General features: G+C 44.7%; 1 protein-coding gene across 7 annotated transcripts in view; it reads right to left on the bottom strand.

The window, feature by feature from the left end:
* The window catches only part of GSC (goosecoid homeobox), a 146,552-nt gene that overhangs the window by 106,292 nt on the left and 15,573 nt on the right, over positions 1-24,687 (bottom strand). The window contains exons 1-4 of one of the 7 annotated variants that reach the window (XM_053285904.1): positions 23,411-23,452; positions 20,494-20,589; positions 16,094-16,301; positions 11,432-11,554 (exon numbers count right to left, since the gene is read on the bottom strand). The gene's annotated coding sequence lies outside the window, so the exon portion shown is untranslated. Of the gene's footprint in view, positions 1-7,622; positions 7,887-11,431; positions 11,555-13,930; positions 13,961-16,093; positions 16,302-20,493; positions 20,590-23,410; positions 23,453-24,687 lie in introns of those variants that run through there. The other 6 variants (XR_008313836.1, XM_053285900.1, XM_053285902.1 and 3 more) reach the window with 6 other exon arrangements.

Here is a 24,687-nt window from a genome sequence, read left to right as displayed (position 1 = left end):
CCTCATTCTGAGGGGCCACCAAGGAAAGGGGCAATGATGGGCCCCCTCTCCCCTAGCTACGCTCCTGCTTGGAACATCTACCAGCATGCTGTAAGCAGAAGCAAGATAAGAGGGGGGCGGGGATTTGCCACATAGCTGCCATATTTTGCGACTGCCAGATTGGTCTCTGGGTCATCTCGGAGAGACCATATCACTCCTATCTTAAATCATCTACACTGGTAAGTTTCCAGGTAGAATACAAGGTTTTAGTTATAACCTATAAAGCCCTAAACAGCTTGGGCCCTGGGTATTTAAGAGAACGTCTTCTTCGCTATGAACCACACCACCCATTGAGATCATCTCGAGAGGTTCGTCTGCAGTTGCCACCGGCTTGTCTGGTGGCTACTCGGGGACGGACCTTCTCCATTGCTGCCCCAGGGCTTTGAAGCACACTTCCTGCTGAAAAAAGAGCCTCTCCATCTCTTACAACATTTCAAAGGGCAGTCAGATGCATTTGTTCACCCAGGCTTTTAATTAGATAATGTTTTAATTGTGTTTTAATCGTTTTAACTTTTTAATTTTTAATTGTTGAAATGTTTTAATCTTTTATTGGCTGTTTTTATTGTCTTGTAAACCGCCCAGAGAACTTGTGTTTTGGGCAGTATATAAATGTTTTAAATAAATGAAATAATAAATAAATAAATATTTTGATTGTAAACTGCCCAGAGACATAAGTTTTGGGTGGTAAAAAAAATATGTTGAATAAATAAATAAATAAAAGCGCTCGTGCATGCTCTCTCTCTACACACACACACACACACACACACACACACACACACACACACACACACACAGTCTGTCTGACTGTCTACATTTTATTTATCTATTTATTTGCTGGCAGACCTTCACAGAGCACAGCATCCTGTTCCACCTTCAGAGAAGTTTGACCTAGTGGGGATCCTGTTGAGAGTGTGTGGGATGAAGCAGAAAGGAAAAGAGAGGGAAAGGAGGTGGAGAAAATGGAGTTGTTTGTGAATTAGCTCTTAGGATTAACTCATCTATATAAGATGACTTGGTATTTGTCAGGGAAGCAGCTGTAAAACAGAGACCCATTTGCATATGAAGTCAAATAGACTTGTTCGCACAACTGCCATTAAGAATTCAATGAATATTTATATACCGCTTTTCAACAAAAATTCCCAAAGCGGTTTACATAGAGAAATAAAAATAAATAAAATGGATCCTTGTCCCCAAAGGGCTCACGGCCAAAAAAAGAAATAAGTAAGATAGACACCAGCAACAGCCACTGGAGGGATGCTGTGCTGGGAATGGATAGGGCCAGTTGCTCTCCCTCTGCTCAATAAAGAGAATCACCACTTCTAAAAGGTGCCTCTTTGCTCTTTTTAGCCGGAGTAGGAGGAGTGCCCAGACAGAGTAGGAGAGCTGTGCACCCTCCCAATTGGGAGTGGTGTGCACCCAAACATCAAGGTAGTAGGCGGGGAGTGTGACTGTGTGTGAGGTGGGAGCTGGGTTGGACGGGTGCACTACCCAGATTCTCTCCCCAGGGAATCTGGGAATTAGGGTAGGAGGCACAGCCTTCCAGGGTCGGTGGACCAAGCAAGTGCCTAACTGGTGGCCGGGTACAAGGTAGTGTGACCGTGTGGGAGGTGGGCCAGATGGGCTTTCGGTCCACTCTCAGTAAAATTCTGGGGAGATAATCTGGGTAGTGCACCTGTCCAACCCAGGGTCCACTTCATACACAGTCATGCTCCCACCTCCTACCTTGATGTTTGGGGGCACACCACTCCCAATCGGGAGTGCGCAAGGCTCTCCTACCCTAACAGTAGTCATGCAAATGAGTCTAGTAGGTGTCTTCCTTGAACAGGAAAAGGAATGAGGAGAATGGGGTTGAGCCTTCCCCCTTCCCACACCTTACCTTACCACCCTCAGTTACTCTCGTCATTCTTCTCTGTCCTTGGCTCTGAGAACTAAGCACACGCTTGGCATAACATGTCATTTGACCCCAAGTTCCTCAAAATCTGCAGTTTGATCCCAAGTTTTTGACCCCACTTTTGAAATTTAGGCTGCCCTTTTCTGCATATGTTTGTTTGTTTGTTTGTTTGTTTGTTTGTTTGTTTGTTTGCTTTCATAAGACATCCCAAGACGGTTTACAAAAGTTAAAATTCAATAAACATTTCATAAAAATCACATTTAAAACCTTAAAATCAGTTAGACAGTAAAACCATAACACACACGCACACACACACAAACACACACCAACAACAACAACCATAAAAAGACTAAACACCAGCAGGAAAGCTGAGAAACCTGGCAGTCTCTAAGAGGTAAAAGCCTGAACAAATAAAACATTCTTTAGATTTTTTTTTAATCAGCCACAGATGTCAAAGAGTAGAGATTCACTGAGAGAGCATTCCCAAGTCTGGGGGCTACAGCAGAGAAGGCCCTGTCCCGCATGCACATTAATTTAGCCTCTCTCAACATCAGCACACAGAGCAAAGGCCCCTCTGACAACCTTGTTGCATGGGCAGAAACCCTTTGGATCAGGCAGTCTTTCAAGTATCCAGGGCCCAGACCATTTAAGGCTTTAAAGATGATAACCAGCACCTTGAATTGGATCCAGAAAAAAATTGGCAGCCAGAGCAGCTCTTTCAAGATAGGTACAATATGCTCTGAGTGATCAGTTCCATAGAGAACCCCGGCAGCTGCATTCTGCACCAACTGAAGTTTCTGAATATTCTTCCAGGGCAGCCCCACATAGAGTGCATTGCAGTAATCCAGCCGCAACGTGACAAGGCATGGGTAACCATGGCCAGATCTGCCTTATCAAGAAAAGGACGCAGCTGGTGCACTAGCCAAAGCTGTGCAAAGAGACATCTGGCCACCGCCTCCACCTGAGCATCTAAAAGCAGATCCGGATCCAGCAACACCCCAAAGCTGCACACTTGCTCTTTCATGGGGAGTACAACTCCATCCAGAGCTAGTTGAGTTACCCTATCCATTTGGCTTTTCTACTGACCAACAGAACCTCCATCTTGTCTGGATTTAGCCTCAGTTTGCTAGCCTACATCCAGCCCATCTGATGTCAGACTCAGGGGAGGGGCCAGTGCCATGGGAAGGGGGAGAGTCCCTCCCTCCCCAAGCAATGTGAAATGCTGGCTGGAGAGGGGCGTGCCCCACACTCCCAGTCAGCGAGTGCTTTGTTCGCTTGCTGGGTGCAGGGCAAGAGAGTGCCCTGGTTTGAGGGCAACGGGAGCCTTTGGCCTGGGGACAATTGTCCCCCCTTGCTCAACTGTCTCTATGCCCCTGGAACAGAGAAATGTGTTTCTCCCCACATTCATATGGCAGAAGCAAGTGAAGCCTATTTACAAAAGCCAGTTGCTCCTTTGGATCAAGGCATTGCCTTCAAAATTTTACTTTATCATTCCATTAGTGATTTATAAGAACACAGAAAATGGCCCAGATCCATGAAGGGAGATCCATTCGCTGGGCATTGGCTCATAGTTTCCATTCTCTTGAGATCTGGAAGAGGCCAGATGTCTAACTTGATTTTTTTCAATTCGGGGGGGGATAACCAGTATATATGAAGACCTAGTTTCCTGTACTTTGCGTTTTGATATTTCACTGTACAAATATCTTTTTAAAAAACATTTTTACACTGAACATTTCTGAGCAGATCAAATTGTTTCATATTTCTTTCAAGGTTAAGTGGTAGTGAGTAGAGAATTCTGACAGTTGTATATTAAATACAGGTGGCTCAGTGAATGCCATTCCCGTCTGATACACTACATTAACCATATCCTGCAATTCTTTCAAATAGAGCTGCAATGAATTAAATTCTTTAATAAAACCTTATTTACCTGGATAAGCTCATGCCTATTCTGCATTTAGGTCGGCATTTAAATTAGGTTCTCCTAATGCATCTTTCCAGATTTTTTTTTATTTGTAGCATAAAAAGCTAGAAGTGTTTGCTTAGAAAACAAAACATGCCACTATAATCTACCCAAGGATGGTTTTTTTTAAAAAGCATCACCACATATTACTTTATCATATTGTGAAACATTACATATTTCATTTAGCATGAATTAATAATTTCATCCCTACTCCAAATCTAAATTGAAGACTTATGGGTTTAGTTGATCTTAGTATACAATTTACATTTCATAATACCTCTTTTGAACTGCTATGATAAAATATGTGATGTATCAACTACCAAAAAAAAATATGGAGGATTGTTATCATTGCTTATTTTTAAAGCTACATCACATAAAATATTGAGCTAAGAAAATCTTGTCCTGGAATGGTTTCCCAGTAGGGGGAAAACAAATTAAATTGAAACTTGTGATTGTCAAGAAACAATCAAAAGTAATAAGTTTTTCAATCTGAGGGGTGTGTGTGTGTGTGTGATGTTTATGGCTCCAATACTATGCACACTTAGGACTAAATTAAACTTCATGGGGGGAGGAGTATGTGAAGCGGATCTCCCACTTTTTATAAAGTGTTAGGGGCAGCAGCTGGAGTGAGATTTAGATAGGAATTGAGGTTTCCTTTAACTGGGGGCGGTTCTTTTTTTTTTAGTGATCTATGATGTTTTCATACAGTAAGTCATTTTGGGTGAATATGCAGAGAACGCGAGATAGCAAAGTTATAAATATATGCAGTAATCCTTTAAAATAGTCCTATAATACTGACTTCTTAGGTCATATCATTATCCCCATATGGTAAGCAGGAGGGATTCATTAATTTCTCTATAACTGGGAGATGACTTACCTAGAGCTAAGCCTTTAAAGACAGCTTCCTCCTGCATAAGCCTGCCTGCCTGCTTTGGTATCAAGATCCTCCTCAAAAGACCCTTAGGTTTACATGCCTTCAGAAGCAAGATGAGTGGGGACCTGTGTGGAGAACTTTTCCATTGTGGCACCCAAAATGTGCCATTCTCTTCCGAGGGAAGTTCACCAGAGAGGAGAGCTGGTCTTGTGGTAGCAAGCATGACTTGTCCCCTTAGCTAAGCAGGGTTCACCATGGTTGTATATAAATGGGATACTACGTGAAGTAAAATACTACTGTAAGATATTCCCCTTAAGGGATGGAGCCGCTCTGGGAAGAGCATCTAGGTTCCAAGTTCCCTCCCTGGCTTCTCCAAGATAAGGCTGAGAGAGACCCCTGCCTGCAACTTTGGAGAAGCTGCTGCCAGTCTGTGAAGACAATACTGAGCTAGATGGACCAACGGTCTGACTCAGTATATGGCAGCTTCCTATGTTCCTATCCTGATGGTGAACATGAAGTCTTTCTGGCACTAGGCAAAGATCTTTTATCCAGGCCTTTAAGAGGCTGTTGTAAGTGCTAGTTTAACCTGGCTTACTGATTGTTTTTCTGATATTCTGTGTTTTAAATTATATTGTTAGCTGCTCTAATAGGCTTTTGTGAAGGAAGGAAGGAAAGGAAGGAAGGAAGGGAAAAGCTAATTCATGGCTGAAGTAAAGTTTGAAGAGGGGACCTCAGTTCGCACTTATAACCACTACACTGTATCAGCCTGAAAAAGCAGGGTAGACAGAAAGCAAGCAAGGTAATGGCTGAGGTAAAATTTGAACTGGGAACTTCTTAGCTAACACTTGTAACTGCTACACTGTACCAGCCCATATGGTGCTTATATAACAATCCCCTAATAGTCCACATAGTCCACCAGGGAGATTGCAATGTCAGCGAAGGTGGCAAGGTCCAAAGAGTGGAAAGAGGCACACACAGAAAACACAGTGCCTTCCCCACCCTGTTCTTGCCCTAGAACCATTTCCCATGCTTCTGGTTGTGTCAGGTGTGGGAGCCCGGAGGATCCCTAGAGTGCCTAGGAATCTCTGCATCATCAGGGGCTATGTCGCCAGATCTGCTGCACAAATGGGCTTCCCCAACCCCATGCATTTGTAGGAAGAAACTCTGTGTGCACATCCTTTTGTGGTGAGCTGGTTGCCTGCAGCCTCAGAAGTCATAAGAACATAAGAACAGCCTTGCTGGATCAGGCCCAAGGCCCATCTAGTCTAGCATCCTGTTTCACACAGTGGCCCACCAGACTGAGGCAGGAGTTGAGGGCATGTCCTCTCTCCTGCTGTTACTCCCCTGCAACTGGTACTCAGAGGCATCCTGCCTTTGAGGCTGGAGGTGGCCTATAGCCCACCAGGGTGTCAAGGAACATATCCAGGAACAGGCTATAGCCAACCAGGGTGGCAAGGAACATATCCACAATCTAGGGTGGCTAGGAACATAGAAAGCTGCCATATACTGAGTCAGACCATTGTTCCATCTAGCTCAGTATTGTCTTCACAGACTGGCAGCGGCTTCTCCAAGGTTGCAGGCAGGAATCTCTTTCAGCCCTATCTTGGAGATGCCAGGGAGAGAGCTTGGAACCTAGATGCTCTTCCCAGAGCGGCTCCATCCCCTGAGGGGAATATCTTACGGTGCTCACACATCAAGTCTCCCATTCATATGCAACCAGGGTGGACCCTGCTTAGCTAAGAGGACAAGTCATGATTGCTACCCCAGACCAACTCTCTCACTTTATGGCACAGGCTGAAAGCTAGAGATGACCACTTCTCCACATGGTTAGAGCTGCTATGTATTAAGTTTCTAAGCATTGCCATGAATTGGTGTATATAAAATTATATACCACTCATTTGTGTAAACATATGTACCACCTTTCTAAGATAAGTTCTCCAGGCATACAGTATAAAATAAAATATTAAACACCATTAAACAGCAACCAGAAGCAATACAAAGAACGTCGGTAGCATTAGCAGAGGTATCATCAAAGCACAATTTTAAAACACCTGTGCAGACAAAAAGGTCATAATGAGCTACCTGGCTGAACAATGAAGGGGCTTGGCAGGCTTCTCTAGAGGGTTCCCCAGCATGTGGCAGCACCAAGGTATCATTTGAAGGCACATATTATAGCAAGTCTGAAGATCAGTAGGTCCGGGTTGGGTCAGTGCCAGGATGACAGAATGTATGAGAACCCCATGCATGCTGCATAAGTATAGAAAGAAAAGCTATAGAAAGCCAGTATGGTGTAGTGGTTAACATGGCAGATTGGGAGTGGGGAGACCCAGGTTCAAATCTCCCCTCAGCCATCAAGCTAACTGCGTGTCTTGGGCTTGTCATCTCTTAGCTTATCTGACTTTACAGGATTGCTGTGAGGCTAAAAGAAGTGGGGGGATCTTTGTTCCCTGAGCTTCCTGGAGAAAGGTTGCGATAGAAATCTTAATACTGTAATAATACACAAGGTAAACAATAACTGCAGCACCAACCATGATGCAGAAAGTCCTATTATGAGTTCCAACTTCCCAAATGCATGGGATGGTCTCTTGCATTGCTTTTATATTAGCTTTATTTTTGTAAACAGCCAAAGACACATCTTTTTAGAGTGGCTTTTTGAGGTGTTGCCTGTTGCTTATATCTGGTAGGTTTTCTTAGCCTTTAGCTTTGTAGTTCTAATTTTAATTTGTAACTTTTAAAGTGTGTAACTTCTAAATGTGGTTCTAGCCTTTAAAAAAACTTTTTAAAAAACTGTTTGATTTTGTATTTGTTTTATTAATCTCGTGAGCTGCCTCAAGCAGTAGTGTCCTGGAAACACGGAGTATAAATATCAATACTGCTTTTAATGATTCTGTAGATTGCCTTGAATGGATCCACAGGTGGGATGAAACCGTTTAAGTAAACCAACAAATATAACTGAGAAAATGTTCCCACAGCATGCCAGGTTCTAATTCAATACTTGGTACTTGGTAGTAGTCCTTTGATCCCATCCATACCATCAAGGCTACTAAGAGCTAACACAGACTCCTCTTTCCTTCAGGAGACAACATTTTCACAACATCTCAGGGTCCCTTCCGCTTCTGCCCCTGCACAAGCAGACAAACAGTGTCACTGTTCCACAAGTGAAGTGGTGCATTGGTTACCTTATCATCAAATTTTCACTGCTCTTTCTGACAGGTTTTTAAGTTACTTAGGGGATCTATTTATATGTGGAAGCATCAACATCATGCAGTAAATCCAACCACAACTCAGTCACATATTTTATTAAGTCTAAGTTCAGTGAAAGTGCAGAGTAAACTAGGGCCCTCTGTCTCTCCGCTACATCTGATTTGCGGTTGCTATAAAAAGGCCCACATGCCGCTCTTTCAGATGTGTTTTGGATTGAAAATAGGATTAATGTGCTAAAGTGTGATTAGAATGGTTAAACACGATTAATTGGAACAGACTTGTATTGCCAAGGGAGCTGCGCTGTTGCTGGCCAGCCTCCAGTTTACCAAGTGAACAAAGCAAGCCAACTGTCCAACTTTTTTCTGTGTCTTTGCTTATGTGCATTTTCCCCCCCTTTGCATTTTCTCATAGCCAGCTTGTCTCAGAGCAGATTAAATACAGCTGAGAATGTTGGTCTAGGTCTGCAGCAAGGCATCCTGGGGGAATAAGCAGGAACCTCGGGCCCAGACTTGGCTTCTCTGGTGCTGGTTGAAAACTGCCATGCACCTAGGGCAAGGGTCCAGGTGGATCGACTGGGGAGTGGGAGTAATTTGGGGTTTTTAAAATGATCTATTAAACCCCTGAACTTTAATCAAGCTGCTACCATACTGACAGCTATGATTTACTTTTAAAACGGCAGTAATGGGTAGAAAGGGCCTAGGTCTAAGCACTTGCCCTGAGTTTTATGGAGGGCTCAAGCATACGCAAACACACGGACGGCAGGCAAGCTAACATGCCAATATTTTCTTTTAATAACAAGCAAATTCACAGGTATCTGGATAGGAAATCTATTGTTTTGCTTATTAGATATTTGATTGGATATGTAGCACACGTTGCCTCTTCTGTGTGCACACACACACACACACACCTGCACACAAGCACACTCACACATCCCTGAAACACAAATTAAGGATTTAAAGCTGGAGTAATTGAACCTCTGAAATGATCCTGCCAATAGAAGTCAGAATAGTTTAGCACCGTTTTATTTTTAAAATCAAAAGAGCTTTCTGGTGCATCCCATAGAGAACATGTTATTTGGGAAGCTGTCCAATAGGAGAAAATTAAGCATTTATGGATTATATTTCTGTTCTGCCCTTCCTCCAAGGAACATACATTAGAGAAGCCCATTTTATCTGCAGAGGTTAAGGTGAGAGGTTTTGTACGTATGCATGTATCTATGTATGTATTCATAAAACTTTAAAACTGCTTTCTTCAGATACTCAAAGCAGTGTACAAAAATGTATTGATTTATTGTTTACATTTACATACAGTCCTACAGTCATTACCCTGGGGTCCTGGGAGTGGGACCCCAGGGTAATGAACACAGCACATTAAAAACAAATTAATTAAAAACAAAAGAATCATTAAAAAATAAAATGTAGCACAGCAGCAAAAGCAACTAAAAGGAAGTCAGAGGACAACTACTCACTGGCTAAAGGCCTGAATGAAAAGGACAGTCCTCAGTCAGATGGACCAGTGGTCTGGCTCAATATAAGACAGCTTCCAACATTCCTATGTGTATTCCTATGTATGTTACAGAGCCATCCCAACCAACTGCTCAGGTGGGTAGATTCAGCTGTGAGCAGGTAGTCCTTAATATACCTGGGGCCAGAGGTGCACCTAGGTAATTTTGGAGCCTGGACTTAAAGGCCTTTGGAGGGCCCCCCCCCCCCGCAAATTAAGCATTATCATGCTTGGCTGGGTGGCCATACCACCTGGGACAGACTAAAGATTATTTGGGGGGGCCCATGGGCTGTGGAGGCCCTGGACTTTGGCCCTGAAGTCCAGGGGTAAGAGCGCCTCTGCCTGGGGCCTAAGTAGTTTAGGACTTTTTAAATGTGATAACCAGCATCTTGAATTGTACCCAGAGACAGATAGACAACCAGTGCAGTATTTTTAAAATAGATGTACTATGCACATTGTGAGAGGCTCCAGATAGTTGTCTGATTTCTGCATTCTGCATCATCTGTAGTTTCCAAATATTTTTCAAGGGCAGCCCCACATAGAGTGCATTGCAACAATCCAGATATGACATGACTAAGGCATGGGAGATGGAGGCTAGATCAGGCTTCTCAAGGAAAGAGCACAGATGGCACAACAGACAAAGCTGTGCAAAGCCATTCCCGGTCATACCACCTGATTCTCTACAGCAGCATTGGATCCAGAAGGACCCACCCCCAAACAGTTATTTTTGAGGGATGGGGTGCGCTGAGTAGAGATTTGTATCCAACTTTTTTTGATCGAAGCCAATCAATTGTACTGATTTGTAAGGTTGTGCATTCTGTTTTTTTTCCTGTTTTGTTTTTGGCACAAATCTGAAACACCCCCATTTTGTTCTTTGTTCGAAATCAGCCAATCTGAAATACCCCCATTTTGTTCTGTGTTCAAAATTGCAAAATCCGAATCCAAATTGTTTTGGATTTTAAAAAACAGCCCTGGGGCAAAACTAGTGGGTGCAGGTGGTAGTGTCCAATGGGTAGAAACTACCACCCAAATTTCAGAGGAATTGGGCAAACAGCTGATTTTTGGTGAATTTTTGAAGTTTATTATTGATTGATTGATTTGATTTGATTTGATTTGTATACCACCCTTCCAAAATGGCTCAGGGCGGTTTACAATTAAAACCCCCCTACTAAAACAATAAAGAGCTAAAACAAAAATTAAAAACAATATGACAACAGTTAACAATTTTAAAACATTTTAAAACAAGAATTAAACAATTGCAGTAATTAAACCTCCCGAAACCGGGTTAAAATATTAAAACCGATTTTAAAACCCTGGAAAGCCAGGCCGAACAAATATGTTTTAAGGGCTCTCCTGAAGGATAATAGAGAATTCAAATTACAGATTTCCACAGGGAGCGCGTTCCACAGCCTCGGAGTAGCTATAGAGAAGGCCCACCTCTGAGTCGCCACCAGACGAGCTGGTAGTAACTGAAGACGAACCTCCTCAGATGACCTTAATGTGCGGTGGGGATCATGCAGAAGAAGGCGCTCTCTGAGGTAACTCAGGCCTAAGCCGTTCAGGGCTTTAAAGGTAATAACCAGCACTTTGTATTTTGCCCAGAAACATATCAGCAGCCAGTGCAATTGTTTCAAAACAGGCGTAATATGGTCTCTCCAGGCTACCCCAGAGACCAATCTGGCTGCCGCATTCTGAACTACGTACAAAGGCAGCCCCACGTAGAGCGCATTGCAATAGTCTAGCCGGGAGGTTACCAGCTGGTGCACCACTATTTTGAGGTCATCCTGTTCAAGGAATGGACGCAGCTGTCGAATCAGCCAAAGCTGATGGAAAGCTCTCCTGGCCATGGCCTCCACCTGAGAAACCAGGGTGAGGATTGGGTCCAGGAGTACTCCCAAGATGTGCACCTGCTCCTTCTGGGGGAGTGTAACCCCATCCAGCACAGGAAGATCTAACTCACCCCTCAGATTCCGAGCCCCCACAATGAGCACCTCCGTCTTGCTTGGATTCAGCTTCAATTTGTTATACCTCATCCAGCCCATTACTGCCTGTAGGCAGGCATTTAGAGAATGAGTGCCATTTCCTGAAGAAAGAAGGGAGAAATAGATTTGGGTGTCATCAGCATACCATAACACCCAGCAACAAATCTCCTGATGACCTCACCCAGCGGTTTCATGTAGATATTGAAAAGCATTGGTGACAGAATGGAGCCCTGAGGGACTCCATATAACAGCTCCTGCTTTGAGGAGCGACTGTCACCAAGCTCCACCATCTGGAATCTACCCGAGAGATAGGAACGGAACCACTGCAAAGCAGTGCCCCCTATTCCCAACTCCTCCAGGCGACCCAGAAGGATACCATGGTCGATGGTATTGAATGCCGCCAAGAGATCCAAGAGGACCAACAGAGTCACACTCCCTCTGTCGATTCCCCGGTAAAGGTCATCCATCAGTCCGACCAAAGCTGTCTCAACTCCATAGACCATTCTAAAGCCAGTTTGAAATGGGTCTAGATAATCAGTTTCCTCCAAAACGACCTGGAGCTGGTTAGCCACCACCTTCTCGATTACCTTGCCCAACCAGGGGAGATTGGAGATTGGCCTATAACTATCCATCGCTTAGGGATCCAGGAAAGGCTTCTTAAGAAGAGGTCTAACTATTGCCTCCTTCAAACAGGGAGACACCCTACCCTCCCTCAGCAATGCATTTATGATATTAACTAGGCCATCTCCAACAATCTCTCCGCTAGATCGAAACAGCCGGGTTGGGCAAAGATCCAGAGAACAAGTGGTAGGCCGTACCGCTCCAAGCAGCTTGTCCACGTCATCAGGAGTCACATATTGAAACTGATCCAACCTAACACTGCAAGTGGGATTGCTGGATACCTCCCTCACAGTCCCTGCAGACATAGTGGAGTCCAAGTCAGCCAGAATACAGGAGATTTTATCCGCAAAGAACCCACTAAAGGTGTCACAGCAGAGGATCTCCGGGAGCTGATTTGGGGCAGTAGGAGCAGAAATTATACTCCTCACCACCTGGGATAACTCTGCCGTATGTGAACCCGCAGACACAATGCACGCTGACCGAAAATGCTTTTTTGCTGCGTGCACTGCCATTGCGTAAGTTTTCAAATGGGTTCTATGCTGCATCCTGTCAGATTCAAGCCGGGTTCTCCTCCACTTGCGTTCCAGTCGCCTACCAAGCCACTTCATCCCCCGCAACTCGTCGGTGTACCAGGGGGCTATCTTAGAAGCAGGCCTGGAGGGCCTACCCTGGTGAGTTCTCTATTCCAAGTTCCCACCAGGGCATCGACAGAATCACCGGCCGCACCAACATCGAAACCCTCCAAGGCCTTTTGGAAACCTACTGGGTCCAACAGCCTTTTTGGGCGGACCATCCTAATAGGTCCATCACCCCTGCAGGGGTGGATTGTGACCGTGATACCAACCTTAACCAGGTAGTGATCTGTCCATGACAATTGGGGTAACCACCGGATCCCCCACCCATGGAACACCCCCCTGATCTGAACAGAAGACCAAATCCAGTGCGTGGCCAGCAACATGAGTTGGTTCAAAAATTAATTGGGATAGGCCCATAGTTGTCATGGCCGCTATGAACTCCTGAGCCGCACCAAACAAGCCAGTCCCAAAGTGGATATTGAAGTCCACCAGAACCAAAAGCCTGGGAGACTCCAACACCAACTCCGCGACCAGCTCCATCAGCTCAGTTAGGGAGTCAGTTGGGCAGCGGGGTGAACGGTACACCAACAGAATCCCCAATCTATCCCTAGTTCCCAGCCTCAGAAATACACACTCAATATAAGTCAACTGTCTCACAGGGGCCCTGGTAAGGGGGATAGTATTTTTGTGGACCACAGCCACTCTATCCCCCCACCCACTTCCCCTAACCTGCTCCACGACAGAGTAACCTGGAGGGAGAAGCTAAGCCCACAGTGGGCCACTCGCCTCCCCCAACCACGTCTCAGTTATACATGCCAGGTCAGCTCCCTAGTCCATGATCAAATCATGGACAATTTCGGTCTTATTTTGAACTGACCTGGCATTACAGAGGAGCAAGGTCAGGCTCTGTGGGTAGTTGGTGCTGCTCCCCAAGGCCTGAGAGTTGTCAGAACAGTTGGAAGTAGAAATAGTTACTAGATTACTAATTTCTCTTCCCCTGTAACTGCCAGCTGTTCTGCCAGCGCCAATTCTTCTATTCCCCACCACTACAGCAATAGCTGCCCCAAGGCTGCGAGGCGCACCCCCTGCATCACCCCCCTCGGGAGAGCCCAAACGCATCTCATCAGCTAGGCCTGGCACAACTCAGGGCAATAAAACAACCCTTTGACCCGAAAGTCCACCCACTCATGAAACAACCATCCCCCAGCCCTCAGTCCCACCCCCAAAGGCCTGGCCCCAAAGGCCAGCCCCCTTTGGTGGCCGGCTTCAGTGGCCACCTACAGGCAGGCCGCCGGCCACGCTTCCAGCCACTCCACCGGCATGTCCTCAGCAATATATGAGCCTCTAAACTTCCCAGCAGCCCCCTCTGCCACAAAGGACTGCTGGCTGACACAGGTGTTAAGCGTCAAAGGCTCATCTGAAGGCAGCAGGCTGGCAGGCAGCTCCTCATCTGGGCAAGATGGAAAACTAAACTCAGAGGGGCCAGATGTAAAGTCCAAGCAGGGGGAGGGAGGGGGAAATGACAGTCAGACCCTCAAACCTTCTCCTCCGTGCGGCCAGCGTGTCCTCAGCAATTTATGAGTTTATGAGTCCTCAGCAGTTTAAGATTTTTCCCACTGGGAATAATGGAGGTTTCAACAAAAGTATAGCTTCATGTTGGGGGAAAGGGGGTGGCCCAGAATAGAGTAGGGTGGGTGGTAGTGCCCAGTGTGGGCAAGGAAGCTGCCAGAATTATTTCAAAGGAATTGGGCAGAGGGCTGATTTTTGAAGATTTAATGGAGTTTACCTGTCTTTAAGGTTCTTCCCCATAGGGAATGATGGAGGTTTCAGCAGCCTCATAACTTCGCTGGGGGGGGGGGGGGGCACCAGGGTGGCCCAGAGTGAGTGGTGGTGTAGAGCACATAGGGTGCCATCCACCCCCGTGGGTTGCTAACCCATGGGAAACTGGGTTCTTTTGTTTCTGAGATGTTTTGAGTGTAGAGAGTGGATTCATGGTTTGTCATTGAAAATCTCATATGCTACCAGAGAATCTATAGGCTGGGCTCAGGCTGCAACAAGGCAGGCATAGGCAATGGCATGGCATCTCTCAAGGGGGTGAAAAAAGTTCTTCTGGAACAAAAAAGCAATGCAGCAGATAAATCCATTCCCAGGCTGGCATGCAGTAGCCATAGCAGGTTGTCAGGCTGGGCTCAGGCTGGCAACAAGGCAGGCAGGCATAGGCAATGGCATGGCATCATCATGGCAACTAGAGGCATGCCATGCAATGCAAACTAGTTCTCTCTCTCTTTCTTTAATGAGGCAAAAAGGCAGAATGGTGAATGAGTAACTAACTTGTTGAATGAATTGAAAACCCCTCCTTGAACACCCTCCCACCCAGAGATCACCACAAAATGGAGGTCCGAAACAACAAAACTTTCTGTAGCCGAAACAGGGACGTTTTGTTTTGTGTACAAAACTTTTGGATTTGGGAAATGGGAATTTTGTTTTGTCTACAAAACACCCGAAACAGCCTGTTTCGAGTACAAAATGTTTTGTACCCGAAATGTTTCGCACATCCCTACTGATTTGTTCATTTAGCGACTGCATTTGTATACCACTTTCCCTATTTAATTTACAAAGCAATTCACAATAGAAGAACAAACAGCATAAGTAACTAAAGCAATACAACAAGATATAAAAAGCAGTTTAAAAAACAATTCAAAATCAAGCCAAACCAGCCAGTGCAGGTTAAACAAGGGTCTCCAAGGCCAAGTTTTAGCTGTTTCCGGGAGGCAGCCAATGAGAGAGCGGAGCACACCTTCCATGGAAGGGCATTCCACAATGGTGGAACAGCTATCCAGAAGGGCTAGCTCCTGGTAGATGTCAATCTAGCTTTGCTACAAGGTGAAATTCTGAGCAGGGCCTCTCAGACAGATCTTAAGTGTGTGGGTGGGTAGGGCAGGCAGGTGGTTCATATTGTAGAAGGTATTCCCTGATATTCTCCAGACCTAGACAATTTAGGGCTTTATAGATCAAAACCAGCACATTGAACTGGGTCTGGAAACTTAAAGGAAGCCAATGAAATTGCTAAAGAAAAGGGGAAATATAATCATGTTCGTTTGTTCCAGTCAAAAGAGGGGCTTAAAAAAAACAACTAATTGAAAAGTTGGGATAGTCTTCAAGGGCAGCCCCACATAGAGCACAATACAACAATCTAGTCATCAAGGCATGATCGACAGTGACTGAAGACCAAAGCATTTGTTATGTAAGCCAAGTAGCAGCTGTGGAGATGCGCAGCTGCTAGTTACAACCAAACTGGCTATGTTTCAGAAGCAGTAATCTACTAAGCTGCAGTAGAACTACACCATTTCTCAAATGGTATGAATCCACACAGCTCCCTTCTAAAATACCAGCTTTTTCACATCCATGCACAACTACCATAGAACCCTCACTGGATATACCTACATGTTTCCAGCTTTTTTGTGGACAGAGGTTCTGTAGCTTTAACAGCTGAATGACAAGCAGACTTTAGCAGATGAAACTTTCTCCAGTTGGGAGATGCATTTGTAGAGCAGACGCTAAGGAGATAGGTCCCACGTTCAGTTCATGGCATTTCCACTTCAAAGGCTCTTAGATAGCAGGGCTGGGTATTACCTTAGACTTTGGAAAGCTGCTGCTAATCAGAAGAGTGTTTCATTAGTATAAAGCGCTTGCAGACATGATCATGTTCCAGCTGTGCTCTTACAAGTCTTCCGTCAGCAAACTGCAGCCTGGGAGTGTTTCCACTCTGAGACTTTCTGCCCAAGACTTCCTGCACTTTTTCCCAATTGCTGCCCCCTCCAGGGCTTGAGTCTGTCCACTTAGTTCCATTATTCATATTACCAACAGTGGCTCACATCCAGACATTTTGCACCCCAAATACAATATTGTGTGCGATGGAGAAGGGGTGATTTTCACCTATTCCCTTCATCCTTCTCTGCAGCCCTCTGCCACTGTGCCTCCTGAATATATGTTCCTGAGGGTTGTGGGGCTCTCGGGGCCATATTTCCAAAAGGCACAGGGGGGGCACAGAAGGAAAAGGGGATTAGTGAAAAACACCTGCTCCCCTTTGTATGTGCAAAATATCACCCAATACACATAACATTTGTCTGGATGTCAGCCAGTATTAGGATGGGCCAAGATCTGACTCAGTACAAGGCAGCTCCGTAAGTTCAAATATGTTCAGTTTAATGGTGAGATAAATGGGTTGTCAGCTGTCAAGTACTATTTCCAATATGATATGCAAAATCGTTTGCAGTCTACTCCCCACTAACATCCAACTCACTCACTTACACACACACACCACCTGGAATACCATGCAACCCGCCACTCATGGAAGGAGGATATGCACACACAGACCTTCCAGCCCAGTAGAGAGCCAATCCGGTGAGGGGGCACTGGAAGCTATTGTGTGTGCATGAAAGGATGCATAATTATGATTCCACCATACCTTCATTGGAAATAATGGAGGTAGTGGCAAGAGTATCGATTATGCACACCTTCATGTCCATGAGACAACCTCAGCCACCACTTTCTGTGAGGATCGGCTCTCAGCTGGGGTGGAAGGTGCATTTGTGCATCCTTCCATGGGGGATGCACTGTATCCCATCCACTATCTTTGGGAAATATTGGGGCTGTTCTCATGACCAGAAAAGCTGGGTTGTAGAGAGGAAACACAGCTTTTCATAGGCGTCTGGGCCCACAGGACATCCTCACACCCACCCCATTTGGACCTGGGTATCCTGACCTTGTTACCAAAGTCCAAACTGATGTAGGAGGAAAACAGCTCCTCTCCTACCTCAGTGTTTGGTCTTCTGCATGTGCAAGTGGGTAAAAATGCAGGTCCGGCTCTTGGTAGCTGTCAATACCATAGTCCTGTGGAAAGTGGGGTCAGGCAGAGCAGAGCTGCTGCAATGCTGAGGGCAGCCATTCCGCTGCTCACACAGTGCATTGTGGGATCGTGGAGGATGCAGCATGGGTTTTCCTCCTCCTACCTGAGCTCTGGAGCTTCCCATGAACAGCAGAGCCCAGCAGAGGCTCGGAGTGAATAGGAGCAGGAAGGAGCAGAAGGAGCATGCCTTCCCTTCTGCTCCCTCTCCCCTGTTTGGTCATGAGAATGACAATAATAATAATAATTAATAATTATTAATAATAATTAAACAAACTTTGTTAGCCACTCCATGACAAATTGTTTTCTGGACGGCTCACAACACAACATTAAAACATGCAATAAAAACAAACAATACATTAAAACATAACAGACCAAAAGAGAAAAAAAGAAAATTGAAAATTCAATACAAAGCCATTTAAAAACTCGTTAAAAATCTGTTTTAAAAATCAATTTTAAAACTCAAAATCAAAATTGTGTAAGTCTCTATTCCCTAAAACAGTATATGGGAGACATTCAGTACAAGAGGGAACATACTTCCAAATAATGGGTGGGACCCAGAAAAGATTGCATGAGTGGACCCAGAGAAGGTTGCATGAGTGGACCCAGAGAAGGTTGCATGAGTGGAAAGGCACTTTTGCTCAAGCAAGGAAAGATGCCATTTCTTCCACCTCTCCCTCCATTGGCAGCCACCCATACCATATCACACTTTGGCTGCCATACTGTGCGACATAATGCACACGGTGGAACATAACATTTGCGCAAGTGCAAAAAATGCACAGATGGAGTTGCACAACAGTGAAGCTATTCTTTATAATGGCATTACTATCACACAGCTCTGTGCAATTTTTGTGCAACTGCACAAATGTTACATTACACCACATGTATAGCACTGTGCAGTATGTCAGTCACTATTCCTGAGAGTCCCCCAACCCTCAGGATCAGCTTTTTGAAGGATCATTGGATGCTGCCATCATGGAGCAGGGTGTAGGCAAGCCCCATTCCGCAAGCAGTACCCTGCTTATGGGTCTCTGCATCTCAACATCGAAACTAGGTTAATCATGACTAAGTGCCATTGAGATAAGTTAGTCATGACCAACTTAAGTCCTATTAATTTCAGTGGGACTTGGTCATGACTAACTTAGATAATATGCTTCTATCAGGGCACTTTCTTTTTTCTTTTTTTAGAAGTAAAGTCCTAGTTAAAAACAATCCTGAAAATATTTTATAGATCTTTATTCACAGGTGTTTACATAACATGTTTTATAGTATGTATCACTTATTGGCAGGCATATCAAATTTGTTAGCATATTTTCCTAGGAGATATAACGCTAAAATGTGGTATATATGACCAAAGAGGAGAAGCCTAGACCAAGAATTTCCTAAACAGACCACAAAGAGTTCTGTTAGATCACTTCCCAGAGACTATTTAAAGACCTCTGTGCCCAGGGAGGAAGTCAGAAAAGAAGAGTCCCAGGTGGAGAAGTTCATGCCATCACCTTCTGAAGAGACCAGTGTTCACTCTAACAGGGATTCCCAAATATAGTTGATTACAACTCCCATAATTCCAAAGGAAAAGCCAATGCAGCTGGGGATTCTGGGAGTAGTAGTCAACAACATCTGGGAATCCCTGTTAAAGAGAACATTGGAAGAGACTTCCAATGGCCTGAGTCAATTCTGCTGTTATTTTTCTCTATTTTGTATCTTTTAATATTTGTGCTAGTGGGTTTTTTTTATTATAAACCACCTCGAGTGTATTGGCAATGGTGTACGCAAGTAAGTAAATAAACACTAGAAAGGTCTGGACATTTTCTCTCCCGTGAAATCCATCTGAAGTCTGCTCCTCATAATATTTCTTCTACATAGAATCATGGAGTTGGAGACTGTCTTTTCCAAAGCCCTCCTTGATGCAGAACAGAGGTCTTTAAATAGTCTCCGGGAAGCTAGGGGAGCAGCTGATCTGACAGAAAATAAAACTGCTAATATTATAATGCCCTTATACAAAACTGTGGTGCAGCTCTACCTGGAGTACTGCGTACAATTCTGGTCAGCACATCTAAAAAAGAACATTGTAGAACTGGAAAAGGTGCAGAAGAGGGCAACCAAGATGATCAGGGGGCTAGAAAATCTTTCTTATCAGGCAAGGCTACAACACCTGGGGCTATTTAGTTTAGAAAAAAGACGACTGTGGGGAGACATGATAGAGGTCTATAAAATCAAGCATTTTGTAGAGAAAGTGGATAGAGAGAAATTCTTCTCTCTCTCACGTAACACTAGAACCAGGGGTCATCCCATGAAATGGATTGCCAGGAAATTTAGGACCAGCAAACGGAGGTACTTTTCATGCAACACATAATCAACTTGTGGAATTATCTGCCACCAGATGTGGTGACAGCCAACAACCTGGATGGCTTTAAGAAGGGTTTGGATAACTTCATGATAGACAGAAGTCCATCAACGGCTACTAGTTGGAGGGCTATAGGCCACCTCCAGCCCCAAAGGCAGGAGGCCTCTGAGTACCAGTTGCAGGGGAGTAACAGCAGGAGAAGGGGCATGCCCTCAGCTCCTGCCTGTAGGCTTCCAGTGGCATCTGGTGGGCCATTGTGTGAAACAGGATACTGGACTACATGGGCCTTAGGCCTGATCCATCAGGGCTGTTCTTATGTTATTAACATCCAGATCTTAGAGCACCCCTAGAAGATAATCATCCAGTCTCTCCTTGAAAACTATCAGTGAGGAAGAGCTCCCTCACCTCCTCAGGTAACTGGCTCCAGGCATCAAAGATCTACTCACACAAGATTTCCTCTAACTTTGGGTAGCTTTTTGATGATCACAATCACACTATGATTCGTTAAGCGATCCTGGGGCGGGGGGAGACTGTATAGTAATATAGCCCCATAAGAATTAAATATTAGAACTTTCTCTATCATGGGCTTACGTTAGACTTCACCTCTTGGACTTTCCTTTGCTCTGCTTTTCAGTTTCAGTTTTAATCCTGTGTTCTATCCAGCCAGCAATAATGAAGCATGATTGCCTGCAATAAGAAGTGAGTAAGAATGTGTTTCTTTCAAAATCATTATGATAGTGAGGGTATTTACATGATTGTTCGGGAGGGAGAGTGGGGAAGAAAGCTATGACAGCTCACCTTCCCCCCAGATGAGCAGCTCTGCACCAGGCAGCATGGAGCTCCAGAGGCTGGGACGAGATGTTCCAGCCTCTGGGTATCCCACAATGCACCGTACACCGAGCACAGTGCATTAGGGGATTCCGGCAGGGGATGGGTGTTCTGCGTCTCCTTAGGCTACGTTCAGCCCACAGAGGCACATGAACACGGAGCCTAGGTTAAGGACGTTCCCTTAACCTCAACTAGAAACTGGGCTAAAAATCTAAGCTAGGTGGCGCTGCCCTGCCGGAATCGGGCCCAATCCCTGCGGTTCTCAAGCACAGCCTAACCCAGTTTGGGCTTCCCTGGCCTGGGTTAGGTTGTGTGTTAGAACAGCCTTAGTGAGTAGATGGAGCAGGGTCAGGTGCTTACAGAGCTACCCTAAGTCACCCAATACTCTTTTAAAGCAAAATTAAAGCAAAATTGAATTAATAATAATAATAATAATAATAAGAAGAAGAAGAAGAAGAAGAAGAAGAAGAAGAAGAAGAAGAAGAAGAAGAAGAAGAAGAATTGGAAGTGAATACATCAGGAGAGTTAGAAAAATCCTCAAGTCCAAACTCAATGGCGGGAACACCATACAAGCCATAAACACCTGGGCTATACCTGTTATCAGATACACTGCAGGAATAATAGACTGGACCCAGGCAGAGCTAGAGATGCTAGATCGTAAGACCAGGAAAATCATGACCATCAATCATGCTCTGCACCCCTGCAGTGATGTAGATAGGCTATACCTCCCTCACAGCTCAGGTGGAAGAGGAATGCTGCAAATCCATCAAACAGTAGAGGAGGAGAAAAGAGGCCTTGAAGAATATATCAAGGACAGTGAAGAAGATGCACTTCAAATGGTCAATAACGCAAAATTACTACTACTACTACTACTACTATTATTATTATTATTTCGATTTCTATACCGCCCTTCCAAAAATGGCTCAGGGCGGTTTACAAAGAGAGATAACAAACAAATAAGATGGCTCCCTGTCCCCAAAGGGCTCACATTCTAAAAAGAAACATAAGACACACACCAGCAACAGTCACTAGAAATACTGTGCTGGGGGTGGATGGGGCCAGTTACTCTCCCCCTGCTAAATAAAGAGAATCACCATGATAAAAGGTGCCTCTTTGCCTAGTTAGCATTGGTAAACACCAATGAAAGAAAGCAGGCCTACAAGAAAGAACAAGTCAAGAACTGAGCAGAAAAAATGGAGAAATAAGCCCCTGCATGGTCAATATTTGCACAATATAAGTGGAAAATCAGACATCACCAAGACCTGGCAATGGCTTAAGAATGGCAACTTGAAGAAAGAAACAGAGGGTTTAATACCGTCTGCACAAGAACAGGCACTAAGAACAAGTGTAATAAGAGCAAAAGTCGAAAAATCCACAACAAACAGCAAGTGCCGCCTTTGTAAAGAAGCAGATGAAACAGTGGACCACCTAATCAGCTGTTGTAGAAAGATCGCACAGACTGACTACAAACAAAAGCATGACAAGGTAGAAGGATGATACACTGGAACATCTGCAAAAAATACAAGCTACCTGTAGCCAAAGATTGGTGGGACCATAAAATTGAAAAAGTTGAAGAAAATGAAGATGCAAAAATATTATGGGACTTCCGACTACAAACAGACAAACATCTGCCACACAATACACCAGATATAACCGTAGTCGAGAAGAAAGAAAAACCAGTTAAAATAATCAACATAGCAATACCAGGGGATAGCAGAATAGAAGAAAAAGAAATAGAAAAAATCATAAAATACAAAGATCTACAAATTGAAATTGAAAGGCTGTGGCAGAAAAAGACCAGCCTATATTCTGAGATGATATCTATAACAATTGACAAGGTGGCAGGGGGTCTGTGGAGGTTCCACCTCTCCCTGCCAGCCTTTTTGTAAAAATCACCCAGTTCAGGCATCTTCAGCCCTTTCCCGGCCTATTCCCCAGTGCTGCGGCCATTTTGGAGGCTGCCGTACCTGCACAGTGGAACCCTGCATGGCCGGGTCCATACAGAGGCCCATCACCACCAGAGGAAAGGCCAGAATGGCCCAATAACAGGCCAAACTGGCCCTTTTTAGAATGAGAGAAGGCTAGCAAGGGAGGGGGAGATAGCAGAGACACACACACCCCGCAACAGCCGCCAACCTGGACCTGGTGGTGAGTGTTAAAAGTAAAACAAACAAACAAACAAACATTTTAACTTAGAACCCCCAAACTGGCTCCAAGCCAGCTCGGGGGGTTTAGTTCGGCTCGATCTGAAGCTGGTTTGCACATCCCTAGTTAATGCCCTCTCTGCATGGAGAAAAGGGGTGGGTGTCACTGGCTTTGCCTTCCCTTTCACATCCTCTTTTGGCAATGAGAGGGGAAAATATTTGACTGGTGCTATGCATCAGCCCCTACTTCGAAAGGTCCACCTAGAAATGTCGTTGCCCCACCTAGGAAGGAAGACTGGTTACAGGGCTACTGAGAACATACATGAAAATACTCTTTTTATAAAGTCTTGGAGATCCCATGACAGAACCTCTGATGCCATGTCTGGTTTGGCCCTGAATCACCAAAGCGTGAGTGGAATTTCAACATGGTTTTAAGAGGGGCTGGGACAAATTCATGGAGGACAAGTCTATCAGTGGCTACTCGTCTTATGGCTATAGGCCAAATTCTGCCTCAGAGGTAAGATGCCTCTAAATACCAGTTTCAGGGGAGCAACAGCAGGAGAGAGGTCTTGCATGTGGGCTTCTCAGAGGCAACTGGTGGGCCACTGTGTGAAACAGGATGCTTCACTATATAGGCCTTGAGCCTAATCCAGCAGGGCTGATCTTATGTTCTTCTGCAAATACAGCTAGGTTAAGAGAAAATGATAAAGAGTTTCATGATAGACCTATATAGCTACCCAAAAAAATCATACATGCTGTAAAGGGATCGAAAACAAGAAGAGCTCCAGGCCAGATAGCTTTATAGCAGTTTATTAATAAATATGATATAGACATACTTGCATTGCCATTAATAAGAGCTATGAATGAATGTTTGACAGCTGGTTACTGTGGGTTACTGAAATCCTGAGAAGAAGCCAGAATCACAGTAATATTGTAAGGCTGCACGTTTTGTATTTTTTCTGTTTCGATTTGTACCAAATCCGAATCAACCCCATTTTGTATTTTGTCCAAAATTAAGCCTTCCAAATCACCCCAGTTTTATTTTGTATCCGAATTAATCCGAATCTGAATTAATTCAGATTTTAAAAATCGGTCACATGGTCAAAAGAGTGGGTGGGGGTTATAGTGCCCAATGAGTGGAAGCTACCACGAAAATTTCAAAGGAATTGGGCAAACTGCTGATTTTTGGTGAATTTTTGATGTTTGCGCATCTTTCAGATTTTCCCCATAGGGTATGATGGAAGATTCAGGGAAATTATAGCTTCACACGGGAGGGAGGGGTGGCCCAGAGTGGAGTATGGTTGGTGGTAGTGCCCAGTTGGTACAAGGAAGCTACCACAATTTTATCAGAGGAATTTGGCAAAGGGCTGGTTTTTAAAGAATTAATGAAGTTACGCGTCTTTCAGATTTTCCTTGTAGGGTATAATGGAGGTTTCTGCAGTCTCATAACTCCACTTGAGGGGCACTGGGGTGGCCCAGAGCAAGTGGTGGTGTAGTGCACATAGGGTGCCAACCACCCACATAGGTTGCCAACCCATGAAGTAAAGGGTTTTGTTGTTCTAGTGGTGTTCTGAGAGTGGATTCTCTAGTAGCATATGAGAGTGGATTCATGGTTTTTCATTAAAAAATCTCATTTGCTACCAGAGAATCTAAACTCAACACCTCAGAAACAATAAAGCCCAGTACCCCAATGGGTTAGCAATCCAGGGGGGTGGTTGGCACCTTCTGTGCACTACACCACCACTTGCGTTGGGCCATCCCAGTGCCCCCTAAGTGGAGTTACTGGGCTGCTGAAACCTCCATTATTCCCTAT

Source organism: Hemicordylus capensis, chromosome 1 (genome assembly GCF_027244095.1).
Source record: "Hemicordylus capensis ecotype Gifberg chromosome 1, rHemCap1.1.pri, whole genome shotgun sequence".
Classification (NCBI taxonomy): Eukaryota; Metazoa; Chordata; class Lepidosauria; order Squamata; family Cordylidae; genus Hemicordylus; species Hemicordylus capensis.
This window is presented reverse-complemented; position numbering and strand designations above follow the sequence as displayed.